Genomic DNA, 13,336 nt, shown 5'->3' on the forward strand with positions numbered 1-13,336 from the left:
TAAAAAGTTAGCACCCCATTTTTAAAAAATTATTAAAAAATGATTATTAAGCGCATATGTCATTAAAAATCATAAAGAACTCTTCGTATCGTCAAAAAGAAGCAGGAATTATCATCAGAACTAGTGTATCTAAAAATTAATTTTTCAAAAATTTTTAATTTTTTTTTTAATATTCGAAAATTTTTTTTACATATCAGGAACTCTAGGCAATCGCAAATTGAAGCTATTAAGCCGCTCAGAACTATTCCACCTCGAAATTCGATAAAAAGTTAGCACCCCATTTTTAAAAAATGTAAAAAAAATCTTTATTGAGCGAAACTCTTGTTATTAACTAGGGAACTCTAATCAGAACTCCTGAGTACTATAGTTGGGGTGCTAACTTAACATACCCAAGATATACCATGCAATCACACTCTTCGCGAAAAAAACGTGATTCTCTTTTATTGGCGCGACCGGCGCTATTGGAGTATCGGTGTCTCGATTTTCGCGAGAACGAGGTACCTGACGAAGGAAAGACTCGTCGGTAGACGTAAATGAAGACGACGACAGTGTACACAACTGCGCGTTCCCCGAAATGCAAAGCGCACGGGTAAAAACCGGCACCCAATGTTGGATGCTCTCTCGCTCTCGTGTTTACTTAGCCGCTCCGATACTCGCGCGATACTCGGCCGGTTTCTCTCTCCTCTTCTTTTCTATACTGCTCTTTCCTTGATTTTTTTTTCTTTTACGGCTACAGGAACACGCGCGCATGTGTGCAAAGAAGACCCAAAGTATACGAATTCGATGACGTCGCGAGATTAATTCGATATTGCTTCATCCGAACCGACACAAACATTGTAATCGCAGATACGTTGAACGGAATCGTTAAAAAAATACTATATATTGTACAATTAAATATATTGCTAATTGAAATCAAAATAAAATTGCTAAATCTCGCGTAGAATATATATATATTTTAATATTAATTAATTTTAAGCTTATCTCTTCCTGGCGCGTTTATAATTCGATCGCGAAAGGCTTTAGCGAAATATTTTTTCAATTCGCGTGTTGGAATGACGTAAATAAAAATCACGCTGTAATAGACATATTGCTTACATACGCTGTGATCTCTCACGGTTGCTCGATTAATTCACTTTTCGCGCGCGAGCATGATTAAATAATAAAACAATAAAATAATGAAATAAAAAAAAGTAATGATCTCAAATGGAAATAATATCAACTATCAGAGATCTATAACGTTAACAAATTATTAAATCTATCTCTCCGCGTTCTTCCTTTCTCGTATTTCCTATTATATCGACACCTGTATCCTCATTTATATCACACGATGACGAAACAGTCTGTTTTCGCCGCCTAATATTGGTTGTACATTAATTTCTAGACGAGACATACGCCTTTGCACACTCATCCTACAAGTCATGGCGCGCCATACACGCCTACACGCGTGCGCATGCACGCGCGCATAGTGAACCTGCACGTCGCGTTAGATCAGCGATTCTCAACTAGTCCCGTCGAGTCGTTACGTACGTCTCTCTCGCCACAACCCTATCTATCATTCCGGGTAAACATCGATGGTATAAAAAGTCCTCGTATAGCAACAAGCGGCTGAAGGAGACGTTACGTAAGCAGCTTCTACGTAACGGATAAGCTAAAAAATTCGACGCCGCACATAATAATTATTTTATATCGAGTGACGGAATCAGCACTCTATTAAATTCGATGATAGCCGTGACTGCGGGAGCAGCCTGGAAGTTTAGAAGCTCGCGCATTCTGATTTGTTGTTGTAAACACATCGCGAGATACCGATAATCCCGCCAATCCTGCGCGACGATACGAGCGCGCGCGGCTGCATTCTCGCGCGAACGCGGGGCGCTCTCATGGCCACGCGTTGCGTAATCAGCACGACGAAGTGGTCACGCCGCGCGCGCGCGCGAGCTACAAAACGAACAACGACAAACAAGCGGGCGTGTATACACGTACTCGCTCTGGCGCGCCGCGTGAATACCGCTGCGCGTTTCGGAGCCCGGACTCCGCCTCGGCCGCTTTCGGCCGCGCTCGGCCGTCCCCGACGCAAAATAGCTGCCTCTCTCTTCCTTCGTCTCGCGCTTGCGTTCTTCTTCCGCGTACTTCGCGAGGATACCGCGCGTTTCCGCAAAAACGGACCGGCGCGGCGCGGCGGCTGACTTCGGTCCGTTCTCGCGACGAGAAGTACTACCTCCTCGCGTTTTCTCTCCTTTTCTTTTTCTATTCTCTTGAATTCCGTTATATGAAATGTCTTCAAATAAAATCATGAGAGGATTGAATCATTTATGTTTTAATATGTATTTTATGTTATTATATATGTATGAATTTATTTTTCTTATAAAATAAAATCACAACGTCTCTGTGTACCTAAAACATTTTCTCGCCCCTCTCATCTCGGCCCCAAACGCATCGACGACGACTATATACATAAACACGCTTCTATTTTTCTTTTCTATTTCCTTTTTTCTAGCGAGTTTGTATTTTTCTCTATTAAATCCTTTCCTTTTTCATCTCGGCTGCTCTTGCTGTTCGTAAGAAGGCGAGAGATACGGATCGATTAGAGGAACATTCCGCTGAGTCAGCTGCTCAAGGATGTACGTGTCCGGTCGGCGAAATCACTCGTGCCGGGATTCCGTCACGGTGCAACACGCGCCTCTTATTTCTCTTTTCGCCCTCTCTCTCTCTCTCCCTCTCCCGTCCCCCCGTCGCTCCATCCCCCTCGGCCTTACCACCGCGCACGCGCGGGGAAGGAAGACCGGCGCGAATATTACCGCGATTGCGACATCCGCGGCGATTCCTCGAGTCGCGATTTACGTGATTCGCAGCCGCGATCTCGTCGCGTCGCCTTCGCGCTACTTCGCTAGGGGCGAAGGGGCGCGGGAGGAGGATAAGGAGGAGGAGAAGCGGCCGCGGCGAGAGGGGGGGGGAGGAGGAGGGGGGAGAGAAAATCGCACGGCGAGGACGCGCATCCGGAGTGACGCGCCACGTCCTACAAATAGAGGGTTGCTGCATCGATCGGCCGAATTTCGACGACAGGATCGAGGTCGAAATTGACAGACGAAAGAAAAAGAAGAGGAAGAGAAGGGTCGAACGCACGCAGATGTTTTTGAGAAGAAAAATTGAAATCAAAGCTTCAAGCACTCTTTCCAAAGCCTCTCACTGATTTATATTCATGTATCCCAATTTCGCCATTCGAAGTGTGAAGTAATAAGATATTTTTCTATCGCAATTTAAAATTGTCGCGCGAGATTGAATTTTATTTTATTCCATAATGTATCAAAGGGTCCCCAGCTTCTGGTGCAAAATTCTTTCTTTGATACCTTCCATCTCGTGCGACTATAATAATCAGGGCAAGGAAAACACAAGGCCGTAAACTGCGCGATTACATCGTTAATTAGCAATTATGCGATAGCAGACGACTGCTGTAGCGACTCTTTCGTCGACTCGATCGCGCTATTTTTCTTTACAAATCGCTAAGTCATTTCTGTAATTAAATGTATCTCTTTCCCCACTTGGTATTAAAAATTTCTCTCTAATAATATATTTGTACCAATTATCATTATTTTGTTAACATTTAATATTTATTTAATACTTTAATTGTTACAAAGACATTTAATGCGATCGCTCCTCCTTTCCTTCCAACGCGATAATAATAATTCGAGGAGGACGAATGCACTCGGATATCTGTCGCACTTCCACCCACTGGGGGAGTGCCAGGATGCGCTTGGAACGACGATACACACATTCTTTGACGCACACGCCTACATGCGTCACGAATGCACGTATACGAGGTGACCACATCGATAGTATAAAAAAAAACAATTCATTCTCTAAAAACAATTACTCTCTAAATTCATTGAAGTAGAATCTCACTCTAAAGAATAAAAATTGGGCCAGTCTTAGAAAAAGAGTGGTTCAATTTTCAATTTTTAAAGGTGAGATTTTTCACTGTACAAAATTTTAGAGAGTAAGAATGTAGGAAGCTTTTATATCGAATATTTAAACTTAATTATTTCTTGCTATATAACTTATATCTCCAATAACAGCTGCGAGCATTATATTTGACAAAGATAATTAAAGTCGAAAAGCTGCGAGAGGAAAATATTCTTTATCTTGGCTAACAGGAATATTCTGTGGGCGCGTGACAAAGTTTACAGCGACAAAATATCGCTTTCAGGTACACAGCGGTGCGGGCGGACGGACAGGCGGGCGGGCGGGGTTTCCCGGTACACCCTGTATATCTGGCGCGTGAACCAACATGTATGTATACATGTGTGTGTGTGTGTGTGTGTGTGTGTGGAAGCGCCGTCAGTCAGCGCAGGTACTGCTCATTCCGTTAGCCGCGCGCGGCGGCGGCGGCGGCGGCGGCGTGCCACCAGGTACGGCTGAGTTAACGGAGAATTTCACGACGCGCGGGGGGAGCCGCGGGCCCTGCTGGCCGCCGCGTCGAGCACACAGCCGTGTCCCACATTTTCGAAGCTTCGCGAAGAGAAGCGGCGCGATACTCCCGATTCGCACGCTCGCGCACGCCCGGGATTAACCTCAAGTTAATCTAGTTAGGGCGCGACTCGCAGTTATTTACAAACCCACTGATTCCTGCATACGCAAAATGCTGCTTTGCGAAGCATTATTGTATGAATTGAACACAAATATTTGAGTATAGATATATCGAGCGAAGTAGGATTTCAATCCCCGCGAGCGCAACACATAACACGCTGCATTTAAGAATCCCTCACCGAGAGTCGACCCCTCATGCGCGCTCACTGCCGAGCGGCCATCTTTGTGGCTCCGCATCCCGCTTTCCCCTCGAGCCTCCGGCAGTCCTACATCTCCCAGCCCTCTCCGACGTCCCTCTCGCCCTCTCGCCACCCTCCCGGCGACGGCGATGACGACGCTCGACCTCGCTGCGCGCATTGGCGCCCATCCCGCAAAAATGTTTTCAGCCTCGCAAAAATTTCACACGCTTGTAAGAATGTGTCGTAGCAATCTCTTACATCGACACATCGTTCTGACTCGTTATATATTCTTTTAATTACCCCACAAAGCACAACACTCTTAACATCTAGGCATTCTTCTCGAGTCAAATTTATTGAAATCTCAATAACCTGCGAACACACAATAGGATGTCTAAGGATGACGTGCGAGATTAATTGAAGCGATTGTGGGGAAAAATGAGGGAGTTTTACGAGTTTTCCTCACGCCGCGCGTTCACGACGCCGTCGTGCGTGACGCTCGACCTCAATGGACGTGCGCGCGCGCGACAAGGGGAGGGAAAAAAAGGATCGCAAGAAACGCGGGCAATCCGCGAAAGGATGTCGCGGTTCCGGTGACTGAATGTTGTACGAGGACGGGGCACCGACGAGCAGGCAAAAAAATAAAAGAACACGGGGATGTGACGAAGGGGCTCCAGGATACAAAAACAAGGGGCGGTCGAGTTGGGGTGGGCAACGGTGCATGGATCGAATCGCTCTATGGGAACGAAAAATTGCGTAGGAAATCGGTGGGACGCAAAAAGACGACCCTTGATTTTACGTGGAGACAATCCGCGATATGACACTGGCGAATTAGTCATTAAGTCCGTAAAAGTCAACGGTCCGTAAACCGTGTCCTGGGAATATTTTCTAACTATTCTGAGAACTCTTCTTCTCGCTCTGATATAATAACACAAAAACAGTCTTTAAACGTAGACAAATATCTTTTGAAACATAATTTCAAAGAATATTTTAGGATATTCATTTTTTTTTTTATATAAAAAAGCACAAAGTACATTTTAAGACGATTTAATAATTACTTTCTACGAAATCCTCAAAGGATTTCGTAGAAAGTAATTCGAAAATATAGAAGGTACCACACTCTGACTGTACACGAGTATACCTCAGCTAAGCAAGGAAACAAGAATAATCTATGAATATTCTGAGAAAATTCTCTGGGAACGGGTATATCCTCTGTCTTCTCTTTCTTAGAACGAGACCATACCAAGAACGGTTTTCCTATATATATGTACATATTGTAGACCGTGTGCATCTTTAACGGGATGGACAGTGTGCCCTTACACATTTTCTTCTTTCGGTTTTTCAACAAAAAGCTTTTGAAAAACTGCGCAGTCATCTGTATTCATCACCCTGTTCGTTTTCTGAAAACATAGAAATTTCACCGGACGTTCTATCGAGAGACTGCTCCGTAAGACTCGCTCTCCTTTCTCTCCCAGTTTGTCCAACTACCTGAATTCGACCCTATACACCAGCAACACGCGGCGGCAGGTGTAACTAGGACGCGACACCCATTTCGAACTTGTAGTCGCACGGCTTGTAGTCACGGGGGAACAACAAGTGCACACGCAAGTGCAACGGGGTTGCAAAGTCCCCTTTCTTTCTTTTCTTGCGTATGCGAATGCAAGGACAAAGGGAGCCGCGGTCGGCTTGAAGCAGCCGGTTCCCCTGCACGAATAAATCCTTGTGCCCCTCCCCGACCTCGACCTTCATCCACTGCCGAGAGAACCGAAAGAGAACGCAAGAGGAGGCGCATTATTGGATATTCGACACCCCTTTGAACATGACAATTACAGAATAATGTACGACAACGCGCCCGGAGGGCCGTGTCCAGGGAATGACGCGACGTCATTCGAAAAATCGATCCACTAATTGAATCAAGGACTTAGAGAGGGGAGAAGAGGGCGAGATACGAGACTATGTGTCTGTGTGATGCATAGAGATTCGGAACAAGCCTGTTAGAACAAATATAAAAGCGACCTGTTTCGAAAAAGGGTTTAATTGGATTTAATACATTGTCAATTGTTCAAATTTATTAATCAAAATGCTACAATTGATTAATATTTAATATTTGCAATCTAATTTCTTAATAAATTTTTCGAAAAGCAAATATTAATTTTTCACAATTTGTTAAATAAAGAGTTATAGTATTTTCTGCGTTTTAAAACAGTGTTTTAAAATGAATATAATATGTCAATAACAAAGTCGATAATTTTATATTTATAAATTTTGTATGTGTTAAATTTATAATTTAGATGATGTATTAACAGTGTAAATGTAAACTTAATTATATTATTTTTAATAATTATTAACATATAAAGAGAAGTTTATGCTGGAAAATAATATCAAGCTTCTACTTGAGAAATATCGAAAATTACATCAATTCTTAATTATAAGAAAAATCCAATAAGAGACAATAGTCTAGAATATCTCTTCTTGCAATCATAACCGTGCTTGTAGTACGAATGCACACAATTAATCCTTTATCTTTTCAAAAATCAAAACTTCAATGAGATGGTAAAAATGCAAACCGTTGTCCGAGAATCCAGATATTTTTATAACCGATATATCTCAACAATCGCATGATTGTAAATTGATACATATAGTAAAAGAAAAGATGATGAGGGAAGAAAAGTATAATAGTTGAAAATTATTAAATTAAATTTCATAACCTGTTTCTACTGATTGTGTTTACTTATAAGAAAGAGTAATTGAAATTTAAAGAATGGCATTTTGCGTAAAACAAAATTACATTTTGGATTAAAAGAATCTTATAAGAAACGAGGTATAAAAAGCAACTCAAGAGTATACTATATAAATTCGCGTGATATGCAAGGAATTAGTTTTGAGATAAAGCTTACCAGAGAGTAATGGGTTCGATATGATTTTGACACGGTCTGTTGTCAAGTACGACTGAATGTACATTAATTAACGAAAGGAAACGAGAACGGCGGAGAGATGTGTAATGCTATGATTTCAGTTCACTGTGGAAGAACAGGAAAAGGGAAACCCCCATCGTTTTATAGTCGCGATACACGGAAACCCCTTTTCTCGGTTCAGGGAACACCCCCGTTTTTTTTCTATTCCAAACTGCATTATTCAAAAAGAATAATCAGATAATGCGGAAAGTATATACATATAAAAAGCCAAAAGTCGAAAAGGGAAAGCATTTTCATTCGAACTATCAAAAGAAACTCGCGGACAGTAAAAGAAAATTTATGAGGGAAGCAGAGCATGTATTATGAAACTGTTCGGAATTATTCCATTATTTCTCTAGAAAACACAATAGAAATCCGAGGAGTAATTCAATAATTCCAATCGGAAATTATTCTGAATAATTCAATAATACGTAGAAATTCTACTGGTTATTCAACTGGTAGAGAAATTCTGGAGGAGATTAGAAAATACGGAGTTCAAGCTGTCACAAAATTCCAGGAAACACCAAGAAGATAAAACGAATTACAGGAAGCTCGTAACCCTCGCGACGAGCAGAAGATTGAAAAATCGGCGTATTCGATGCGTAACGTATATACATTAACCCTGTACATTATTTATCTACGTTCTCCCTTCGCGGCGACTACCATCATGATGATGATGATGATGATGATGATGATCATCATCATCGTCATCATCATCATCGCCACCATAATTGGCGCCGCTTCAACCCCTCGCGGGTACCGCGATAAAATCGTCACGCTACTCTTAATCAGGAGGGAGGGCGAAAGCCCGCAGGAAGTCGCATGTAAATTCTCATCGAAACGCACGTGGGTACGGTCGATGCTTCGTTGCGTGCACGCACTTGTCGCCCGCGTATTGCAGCCCTCCACCCTTCTCCTTCCCTGTCACCCAAGCCCTCTTTGCTCCGATGATTTTCGAATCTACCACAGTTTTTATGAAGTCGTGACACTCGAGTCCTTGAACGATGAGGGTGTGCGATAGAAAGGATATCTCGTGACCCTTTTTTTTTCCCTAATCTCTCTAGATAATTAGAATGAGTGATATATTAAACGAGAAAAACGAACGTTGCGTTATAAAAAGAACAGACGTAAAATTCTGAGATAAATTTGATTTCAAACGTAATGGAGGGAAGTAATTTGTCTAAAACGTTGCATTTCTTCAAAACTCAAATTCTATTAAAACAAGTTTTTAAAAAACAACCGTATACAAACCGCGTTGTAAAATTCTTTAATATTTGATTAATCTTACCTTCAATTTCTCACTGACTGTAAATGTGTAAATCAAAAATTTTACAACAGCTGCAAAGCTACTTTGTCTGTCGAACGCAGTCATTCGATGACTTGTTTTTAATAGAACTGATATCGTGGATTATGGGTTAGAAAAAAAACATGCAACACACGTGTGATTTCTACAACACGAAAGTTTCAACCGCGAATCTCCGAGTTAAAAAGATTTGCGATATTCGAGGTATTCATAAAAAAAAGTTCCAAAGGAAACGATGTTTACGTAACTATATACGGGGTGTCATTATCGGCGCTTCTCCCATAAACGAGAGAGGCGTGGCGATAGAGCTCCTTGACACCTCGTGTGTGGAATAAACACTCGAAATCTCGTGTGAAGGCCCTTGGCACTGGGTTGCGAAACACGGAGCCAAGTCCAATCCGAGGCTCGAGTGGCGTCTATATCTTCAAGATAACATGAATCCCCCTGTAACTGTATCGAGATAACTCAGCTAGAACGACGGCACGGCGTGCCTCGGTGCAAATGCCTGTTTATTACAGTGAAATTTGGAATTTGAGATTATAAAACAATTGTATTTATCAAGTGTTTATCAAATATGATGAAAATTGTTTTCAAATTCAAGAAATACCAATGTCCATTTCTACCATAGTAGATTACCTTTAATCTCGATTTAATTTATTCTTTATCCGTCTCTAATGCACGTTTTTGCCAAGGTAGTTTAATCTTAATCTCGGTTCAACTATTATAAATTCTTCCGCTTTTTCTAGTTCTAAGAATTAGAAAAAATTAATAGCAGGTTGAGAACCGAAATTAAAGTTAATTTACATTGTTAGAAACACACTTGTAATTGTTAAAACTAAGAAATGGTAAAAAATAAGTTGAATCATAGCTAGAAATTAATTTACATTGGTTGCAACGGGGGTATAACTCTTTAATAGTTTGAGAATAGTAGTTTTGTTTTTATATTATTCCGTTTCTGTCGATATAAATCAACTGTAATCTCGGTTTAACTCGTCTTTTATTAGAAAGTAGGAAAAATATGAAAAGGAAGTTGAGAAACGAGATTAAATTTAATCTACATTGATATAGAAACGGGGATGTAATATAAAATTCATCTTTATCTCACACACATCTCCCTCCCGTAAGTATTGCCGTAAATTTTTCCTTCGGTTGAAAAATTCACCGGGAAAAATCACGAGACACGGCACTGCGACGCACGCACGCACTCAGGCATACAAAGTACAAAAACTCACCCACACACCGGCAGCACCCCGACGTGACTCACGAACACGTCGCATCCACAGGCAGCGCCTCCTTCTTAGGGGGCGCGCGCGGGAGGGACGCGCACAGGTTGCACAATTCTCGTTATCACACCACACAAAGTTGTGCCGATCGACTTAATTACCGGCACGACGCAGCATCAACGTCCATTCCCACCTCTCCCTCCCCCGAAACCCCTTTCAAGGAAAAGGAGGAGCACGGAGGAGCGCCAAACTGCAGACACGTGCTCCGAGACTGAATCCCGACTCTGCGATCGCCCGACGTGCGGGGCTCTCATCTGTTTCTCGCGACGTTAAGAGAACAAGGACGCGCGAGGTAAACGACGTAATAAACGACGACGGCTCGTCGGTCGCGAGGAAAGAAGTCGACTCGCGAACGGAGCAGCACCAAGTACACGCACGCACGGACGCACGCACGCGGCTTCAATGAGCGCAACTGACGACTGCCAGCGAGGGGGAGGATGCCCGGCCGACGGACGTAGGAACAGACGGAAGTAGCCGAAGAGAGCCGAGCTGCTCCGAACAGGCTCAACACTCGGCCTCGACACCCCGGGGCGTATCGGCGCCTATGGGCAGCCCGACCGCGCGACACGTCCGCGGTGGCGGGTGAAGGGAGAGTAATGGGAGGGTAGGGTAGAGTGGCACGCAGGGGGAGGGACGGGGAGGAGAGGAGGAGAGAGGGAGGGGGATTTACGCAACCCTCTCCCGAGCGAAAAATCCACGTCGAGAAGCACGCCGCTCGTCGATGCGCGCCGATAAGCCACGTAGTACCCTCGGCCTCCGTCTCTCTCTCTCTCTTCCTTGAGGGGTGCAGGGAGGGAGGAAGGAAAGGAGAGACCTCTTTCTACATCGCGGTTTCGCTTCGTGGAAAAGAAACTACCTCGAAACTAACCTCTTCCGTTCTGCCCCGCCGATTCGCCGCTGTTAACCCTTCCGACGCAGCCACGTAGGAACGCGCGCGGCGATATATACACACATACGTACGTAAACACAGACACGCGCGCGAGCGCGACCATATACACTCGCGGGGCTGAGTATCAACGCGCGCGCGCGCAAATACACGCACACACATACAAGCGCAAACGGAATCCAACCAAGGTGGAAAAAATGAAGAACCGAGAGATGGGTACAAGGGTCGAACGGTGCAGGAAAGAACGGTGGGAGGGTGCAAAAAGAGAGGCAGAGAATGGCATAGAAGCGGAGAAAGAGAGAGGGCGCGCGCAAAAGAGACGTGTATACGTGTCGCGCGAGGGAGGAAACGAGGAAGAAAGATCCGTCTAGTTGCGACGTTAATATCGATTCGCGAGGGTGGCTCGCGATGGCAACGACCCTCTACCGACGATGTCTCTCGTGATGATGTCCTTCGCGTGTCTCGTTTCGCGAGCGTCCGACTCGCATATTTCTTGGGGGCTTATCGACACCGCCCGGTTTCTGAGCGAGCGCACGGGCGCACCTTCTTCTATTCTCGTGGTCCCTCTTGAATGACGAGAAAGAAAGCAAACGTGACAACACAACACGACACGACACGAATAGCTGAGAGCGCGACGACAAGGAGAAGTCGCTCGTCGAAGGTAGAACGTGTACCGCCTGGTTAGACGCGCAACACACTTCACACACTTACCTTGGCATCCTCGCTGTTGAATCGAGGATGATGACGACACAACACAACGACGACGGACGACGAACAACGAACGACAACGACGACGACGACACGGGGTGAGAAACTGGAGCGAAGAACCGTGACGCGCGCGCGCGCGGGTGTGTGTGCACAACTTGGACCGTGTGCAGCACTAGGACGCCATGTCAGCAAGTCAGAGGCGCGGACGGACTCTCTCGGGGCAAATACGTACACGTATACACGGCGGAGTTCACGCACACCCGCGTAGACGGCCGTGCGCGAGAGCGAGACGGGAAGCGCACGCACACCACGCCGTTGACCAACCCGCGCGAGCCGTGCCGGGGAATTTCTGCTGCGCCACCGAACGGCCGTCACGGAACCTCGCCTACGCCCGCCTGTGCCTAGCCAGCCACGGACGTGTCTTCCACTCGCAGTACCCTTCACCGTCGTCGTGGCCGCACTGCAACACACCGCGACGACGCAGACAGCAGGCGCGACACACACCCGTGTCCAACAAACGAACGAACGAACGAATGTACGACGACGACGACGAGTACGACTCTCCTCGCTCTCGCGCGCCCTCGTTCAACCGTACGAACCACCGCGCCGACGACGGCCGATTCGAGCCGAGCCTGAGCTCCGAAGTCGAGGAGTTGGCCGCGCGCGCTTCGCAACCTCCCGCAAGAGCGCAAACTTCTCTACCACCACCGCCACCTAGAGACGCGACGAAACGAGCCGCGGAGCTCCCCCCCCTACACCCTCTCGCGCTCTCTACCCTGGCCAGCCTGCCCCCCACCCCCGCATCCTACGCAGCATGTCCTTCTCTCTCTCTTCGTTCCGTCTCCGTTTCTCGCGCGCGACGACGCGCCGTTCTCCGTCGCGAATGTGAAACTCCCCTCTATCCCTCCCTTCACCCTCTCCATATATCGCTTCTTCCTCGCGTCAGCCCCCGCAAGGAACGAACGACTCACTCACTCACTCACTCACTCACTCACACTCTCTCTCTCTCGTTTCCTCTCGCATTCTTATTTTGCACATCGTCTCGTCCTCGTTTCACGCTCGCGAGACCTGTGAGCCACGTCTCGCTTCTGTTCTGTCCGTTCTACTTTGGCCCTCACCCTTGATCACCCTCGAAAAAGGGCACTTGCTTTCGCCCCTTTGTTCTCACGCTTTCAGATCCGAAGAGAGAGACGACCGCTCGCCTCGCCCGCCCCCACGATACCCTCGGTCTTCTTTTTTCGAACGCACCCTCCTCTCGTCCCCGCGCGATCTCTAGTTCCATTCTTCGCACAAGTTAACGCTATGCGCATAATCTTCGATGACTCTCAAAGAGAAGAGTGTACGTATATAAAAAGGGTGGAGAAATCGTGCGCGAATTATTAACCATCGTGCGAATAATACATTATCGTTGAAACTCGAGCATACGGGGGGGGGGGGGGGGGGGT

At 45.6% G+C, this 13,336-nt stretch overlaps 1 protein-coding gene across 2 annotated transcripts in view; it reads right to left on the reverse strand.

The window, feature by feature from the left end:
- ttk (zinc finger and BTB domain-containing protein ttk) overlaps nt 1–11,959 on the reverse strand; it is a 35,404-nt gene extending 23,445 nt beyond the window's left edge. Inside the window, exon 1 of one of the 2 annotated variants that reach the window (XM_018540080.1) lies at nt 11,895–11,959. The gene's annotated coding sequence lies outside the window, so the exon portion shown is untranslated. Of the gene's footprint in view, nt 1–10,246; nt 10,310–11,894 lie in introns of those variants that run through there. The other variant, XM_018540079.1, reaches the window with a different exon arrangement.
- Between the last annotated feature and the right edge of the window lie 1,377 nt (nt 11,960–13,336).

This window comes from Cyphomyrmex costatus, unplaced genomic scaffold, assembly GCF_001594065.2.
Source record: "Cyphomyrmex costatus isolate MS0001 unplaced genomic scaffold, Ccosl1.0 scaffold23, whole genome shotgun sequence".
In the NCBI taxonomy this organism is placed as follows: domain Eukaryota; kingdom Metazoa; phylum Arthropoda; class Insecta; order Hymenoptera; family Formicidae; genus Cyphomyrmex; species Cyphomyrmex costatus.